The following is a 6,423-nucleotide window of genomic DNA, read 5'->3' on the forward strand; positions in this document are numbered from 1 at the left end:
TACCGGTAAGCGTGGTTGCACTGGTCAGCATCGTTTCAGCGGCACCATGACTCAGCCAACAGTTGTTCAAGTTCATATTAGTCTGGTTAACTTGAATGCAAATATGTTGAGCCATGATAAAATGCATGAACATAATATCAACATAATCATGAGGGTATCACATGACTATCCACCATATCAACAATAAATCATATCCACTGAGCATGGCATACTGACTAGCATGACCATCACCAACATCAACATGTACTACGAGCAAGCATAAACATATGAAAGGAAATACTAGCAGGTAGGACATGATAACAGAGTACAAAACAACATAGCACAAAAGTGAACATGCAAATCTAAACATCACCGGAACAACGATAACCATCTTTTCAACAAGCAAACATTTAATAAAGATTTAAGTTGAAAACCATGGCTACTGCATGACTATCATGAAAGTGGGTATTGTGGCTTGCTTGGGTGGAAGAAATCACCGGGGAGAAGTGCGAGAAACTCGCGGAACGAATCGCCGGAAAATGTTCTCTCTCGGAGGGGGCTGAATAAGGGCAAGGGCATAATGGTCATTTCCATAGTGTCAAACCATAGTGAAAATGAAACCAATAGAACGGGCTCGACGAAACGAAGAAGTGGGCTTTGGAATCACCTCATTTGGAGTTACGGATAAAAAGTTATGAGGGGTTGAAGTTCAAGGACTTTTCTGCAAAAATAACATCACAACCAAGTCCCTAAGTGGATAAGGCAGAAATGGGTTTTCAGAAATACGATTTCGGAAAGCAAAGACATAATCAGTGGATTACGTATCCACTTATCCACGTCAGCGTACCTGGGTCAACGCGGGGCCGGCGGGCTGGGAGGATGACGGGCGGGTCCCACGGGCTATGGGGCCCATCACTTATCCACGTGGGCAGCCCAGGTCAATGCCCGCTCGCCGACGGGTGGGGCTGCGTGGAGATGGGGCCCGCCTGGCCCGAGGTCGTTGTCCACCTCAAGCCTCCCTGCGAGGCAGAGGAGGACCGGCGTGCTCCGGCGACGAGCTCACGTGCCACAGACCGCCTCCGGCGAGGCTACGGGCACCGGAGAGATCGGGGAGAGGCGCCGCATCCATCCCGCCTGGGCACGGATGCCAAGGAGGACCGGAGCGATGAGGGAGCAGACTCCGACGGAGATGGCTTCGGGTGGGATTTGGCTACGGGGCTGCGGGGCACTCCGGCGAGGGGAAAGGAGTTGGGGCGAGTAGCTGGACTCCGGGGGGGCTACTGGTGGGGGCAGAGCGGAGGGGAAGGGCTCGGCTTTCCCAAATCGAAGAGGGGCAGAGGCTGCAGCCATGGCGGCAAGGACGGGCTTAGGAGCTCTTGGAGCTCGAGCGAGTGGACGGGGAGGGAGCTGGGAGACAGGCGAGGCCAGAGGTGAGCTCGAGAGGCTCGGGGGATGGCTATTTATAGCCGCGGGGCGAGGTGGCTGAGCTGGCACCACCGCAGACGCGTGGACGGCGCCAGGGACGCGTGTGCTCATGCATGGGCTCGGGCGAAGGCGAAGGCGACGCACAGGGAGGAACTCACGGGGTAGAAGAGGTCGAGGAACGCAGGGAGGAAGACGACGGCGACGAACAGAGCCAAAACGCCACTGTGCTCTCGTGGGCGTTCGGTGACAAGCGTCTGTGAGGAAGAGGACGGAGGGGGAGAGGGGTCCAGGGGAACGGCGACGATGAGAGGAAGCCAAGGGACATGCTCGCGAGTGCAAAGACATCGAGAGGGGGAGGGGGTCCAGCACAAACAGCCACTGGACGCGGCCACTACACACAGAGCACGTGCACAGGCACGCCATTGTCGTGGTCACCACGTGCACTGGCATCAAGAGGGGCCAAATGGCTGGCAAATGTTGTCTAGTGGTAAGTCCGTCGAAGGTGGGTTTCAACTGAGGTGGTAGTTTGGTGAAAACGTCTGTGGTTAAAAGGTTAGTGAGCTCTAAAGTTACTGCAGTAAACTTTATCAGCTCAATGTGATCAACAGGGATATGCTATGGGCCAAATATGTTGTCTGGAGTGTTCAGCTATGGAGGGACTATGATCCTGGAGGTTTTGAGGGTAGATGGACCCATATTTACTGCAGTTGCTTCACAACTGACCAAAATGGTCCAGAAACTAGATCAACAAGATGCACTCACATGGAGTGTTCACTTGAGCTCAAATTGGGCAAGGCTTGATCATTTGGTCATATGAAGTTGCTCACCAAGTATCATACCATTTGGCAAAGCCAAAATGGTACTTGCTTCACAAACATCTCTACTGACCAGAAACTTGAAATAATATTGGTGATCAAATGGCTCAATGAAATGATGCCAAATTGAGTTGAGATAGGTTTTATGGGTATAATAATGATCTGGTAATTTATCAGGATTTTTGAAGCAATATAAAATATACTTGCTTCACAACCTGAAAATATTGCCAGAAACAAAGATTTGCTTCTGTGCTCACATAGATAATTGGATGGGGCTGCAAATGGGTGGAAGGGGTTAAAATGAGCACATTAAGGAGTGTGCAAAAGTTCAGCTCATTTTGGTACCCCTAGCTAGTACTTCCTTCACAAAGCCTTCTGTTTGACAGAAACTTTGAAAAATCATAGAGGAAGATTGGCTAGGCAAATAAATTTGAATTGTGCATGGGGCAACTATTTGGTCATATATACATGACCAAAAAGGTTGGGAGTCACTAGGAAAAATATAAATGACACTTCCTTCACAAAGTGCCATTCAGGGCAGAATAGAAAAAGGAATATTGGGGAATTATTTTTGAACATGGCAATGAAAAGTTTTGCCATATTTGATCAAGATATGACCCAAAAATTTATGAAAATTATTTGGGAAATTTTGGAGTGATGGAATTATAGGTTGCTTCACAACCTAGGGCAATTTGAGTTATTCCTTTAATAGAAAAAGAATATTCCCTATAAAAAGAATATTGGGATATGGGCTAGGATGAAAATGACAGGGTCTAGGGAAGTATTTGGGAATGACAAGCCACTCTGGAAGCAAAGAAGAGGTCATCTTCTTCAGTTTCCAGGCCACAAAGCCACGAAAAAGAAAAACTCAGGCAAAAACCTCGGAAAAACAAAAGAAAAAGAAAGGGCCAAAAATCAGGCTGTCACACGCGGCCTGCCAGATGTGTGCTTGGTGGAGATGAAGGCGACATCCCACACCCACACCCAGCACGCGGACGTCCGGGTGTGTCCGCGCTCGTGCGTGCGGGTGTCGAGGCAGTCGATGATGCAGTTTACACCGAGCACCTCCACTGCGCCCTCCAGCGACCACATCTGCAGCGACATCTTCTCTCTGACCACGCACACGTGCAACATGAAGTCCTGGTGCACGACGTGGTCATCCTCGTGCCACGGCTTGATGGTGAAGGTGACGCCGTCGACGGAGAGGGAACCGAGGCGGACGGCGTTGTCGTGGTGGGCGGGCAGCTCGAATAGCAGTAGGAAGTCCTTCGGATCGTGGCTCGTGACACGCAGCAGGTGCACCGGCGTGCGGAGCGCGGCGTCGAACGCGCGCCCCACCGACATGGGATTCGCCGCGTGCCGCTCCCCCTGAGCGGTCAGGAGAACGGTGTGGCGACGGAGGAAAGCGGTCTGGTGCTCCATTGTCGGCATCTCGATGACGACCTTGTGGCTGTTCCTCGGGCGCCTGGAGGGGTCGGTGTGGTGGCAGCTGTCCATGGTCGGCTCGGGTGCCAGAGGCGAAGGGAAGCGGAGGCAGGAGCGGACTGGGCCGCGGGCGACGGCCCCGCGCACTACTTCAGATGACCTACTGCTCTGGGAGTTGCATGGATTTTTTGGGCAGTCGCGGGCGATGTGCCGGGGAGCTTGCACCCAATGCAGTGGATAGGATCGCGGCAATCTACGCGGCGATGTTCAGAGCTTAGACACCGGAAGCAGAGCCCCTTGAAACGCCTTAAGAAGACCTCTCGCCCGGCACCAGCGGCAGCAATGAAGGCAGGCCGGTGGCATTGACGTCGGCGCGGTCGTCCACCGGCATGGGCGCGCGCACTGGCCCGGCACGCGTTGCGGGACTGGACCTGTGTCCAGCCATCAGCCTGGCCCGAAGAGGGAGGGGGCAGCCTAACAACAATGGACTTGAGGCGGGGCTGCCCAAAATGGCGATGCGCTTCATTATCCGGAGGAGCGGAGGCGGCCGCGGCGTTGGAGCTCTCGCCTCGCAGCAGGATTCGCGGCGGAGGGGCATGGAGAGGCGCGGGAGAGCCGGGGGACGCCGGAGTGCCCGGATCTGCCGACGGACCGTTGGGCAGAACGGGATCTGGGATGGGCGCGGAGTGGCCCCATCCCACGCTGTCCCGCGAGCTGGAGCGGGTTGAAGAGGGGGGCGCGGGGAGCGGGCGCGACCCATGCCGCAGGTGAGGTGGCGCCGCTGACCGGGCGGTCAGGCGACGGAGATTGGTGGCCGCCGCGGCCGGAGTGGCCGACGGCGCGTGCAGGAGGGGGAGCGCACCTTTCAATCCAGGCGGGTCCCTCGCTCCTTCACCCCCGTAGTAGGTTAGATCACATCAATATTAATTCTCTTTATTTCACATCCTTCCCGACAACCACCAATGTACATGGTCACAATCTTAGGCTCTAGTTTGTGGCAAGCTAGGTCTTGCCACAGTGAATTCCTCACAATGAGGAGGAATACGACAAAGTTAACAAAGGCAGTGACACTTTTTGGGAAATGAAAATTAAAAATATTTGTGCATCACACCAAATGGCCAATATAACCAGTTTTTTTTTACAAAAATGAGGATAACCCTCGGTCTCTACATCAGAACGATGCATATAGCCATATATTAGAATGCAAAATCGAGCAGCCAAACAACATCAAAAACCCGAGGCCGCATGCCTCTCGCGACAGTAACTCCATTAGATAACCTCTAGCTACAGTAACTTCATCAGATAACCACTAACCCTATGTTACAAGATGACAGCAAAACGAAAAATACACAATTCTTAGGCCACATCTTCAACAGGAATTGCCGCACGTGCGCCGATGATGGCGAGTCTAACACAAGGTTGAACTATGGATTCTCATCCTCAAAGCCAAGCTTCAATCCACCACCTTCAGCAAGGACACAAAGCAGACGCGCGTCGACATAGTCTGATCATAGATCTTGTGTTTCCACCGGAGTGCATAAAGTCGTCGTTGAAGCCGTGTGTACCATCATCCCTTATCCTGGTACCGACGCCTCGATAACTGGATACTCTGGAGAAGACACCAGAGACAGACGTCCCATACCGCCTGCCTCCCGCCACTGTCGCACCACCTTCGATCCAGCAGCAACAGGCTAGACATGAGACCTCTGTCAGAGCCATTGTGCAGCACGTGCCAGTAGCAGGCATGGCTTGATGTCCCCGCATGAGACGTAGTGCGCAGCATTTGCCGGAGGCTTCACCTGCCGGTGACAGGCACTGCCTGACGACTCGAAAAGAGACACATGGCCAATATAATCAGGTGATTGTCTATTATAATTTGCATGTGGTTTTCAAAATCTAACAACTAACACCTCTCCTCATATGTGACCACTAAATTACTGCCGGTCTTTTGCAAGTTGTTCGTTGTGCGTCTTCTTTGCTTCTACCTCTTCTTCTTCTTCTTTAATCTTTTTTGGTTGTGCGCATATCCTCGATGTTTCGACTAGTTCTTGATATTGTATCGTTGCAAAGGTTGGGTGTCACGGGTAAAAAAATGTGCAATTTCAGATGACCTGTATATGCAAAAATTCCAGCCAAGTATGAATTAGCAAAACTATACAACTAAATACCCCGGCCCTTCCCCTCAAAAATAAAAAATAAAATACTCAATGCGTGCTCGTCCTAGAAAATGGATTCCCCAGTGCTTCGTCCTAGGCAGTGCATTGCATTGTACATGGCCTGCCTAGATCAGGACAAATGTGTTCCAGGCTTCCAGCACAGGATAAGGTGACCAAGTGTCACGACCAGCGTGTACCAGGTATGGAGGAGCCGCACGACAACAACGAGAAACAATCTATCAATCCCAGTTGCTGCTGCTCCCGCCGGATGGCACCAAAAACACAAGCATACGCCGAAGCTTGCGCACAGTTGCAACCAACGTGGCCGCGCGGCCGCCACGCACAGGCGCCTCAGCGGTCAGCAGCACCTCCTCCCAAATCCAAATCCCGGCGACGCGAACGGATCCGATCTCTCTTGTCTTCTCCGGGGCGTTCCACTTCCAGCCGGTTGCTGTTCCTTGAAAGGCAGCACTAGGGATGGGTCGCCCATGTGCCACGCGAGCCGCGCCGGGAGTTGATTGCCGGAGTTGCTGAGAAATGCTGCGCCTCCATACCCTGTGATCGTCTACCTGGAACCCGCGGGAATGGTGGTTGTTCTTCGGACTTCGGCGTTCCAATTCCAG

Source organism: Triticum aestivum, chromosome 3B, assembly GCF_018294505.1.
Source record: "Triticum aestivum cultivar Chinese Spring chromosome 3B, IWGSC CS RefSeq v2.1, whole genome shotgun sequence".
NCBI lineage: Eukaryota > Viridiplantae > Streptophyta > Magnoliopsida > Poales > Poaceae > Triticum > Triticum aestivum.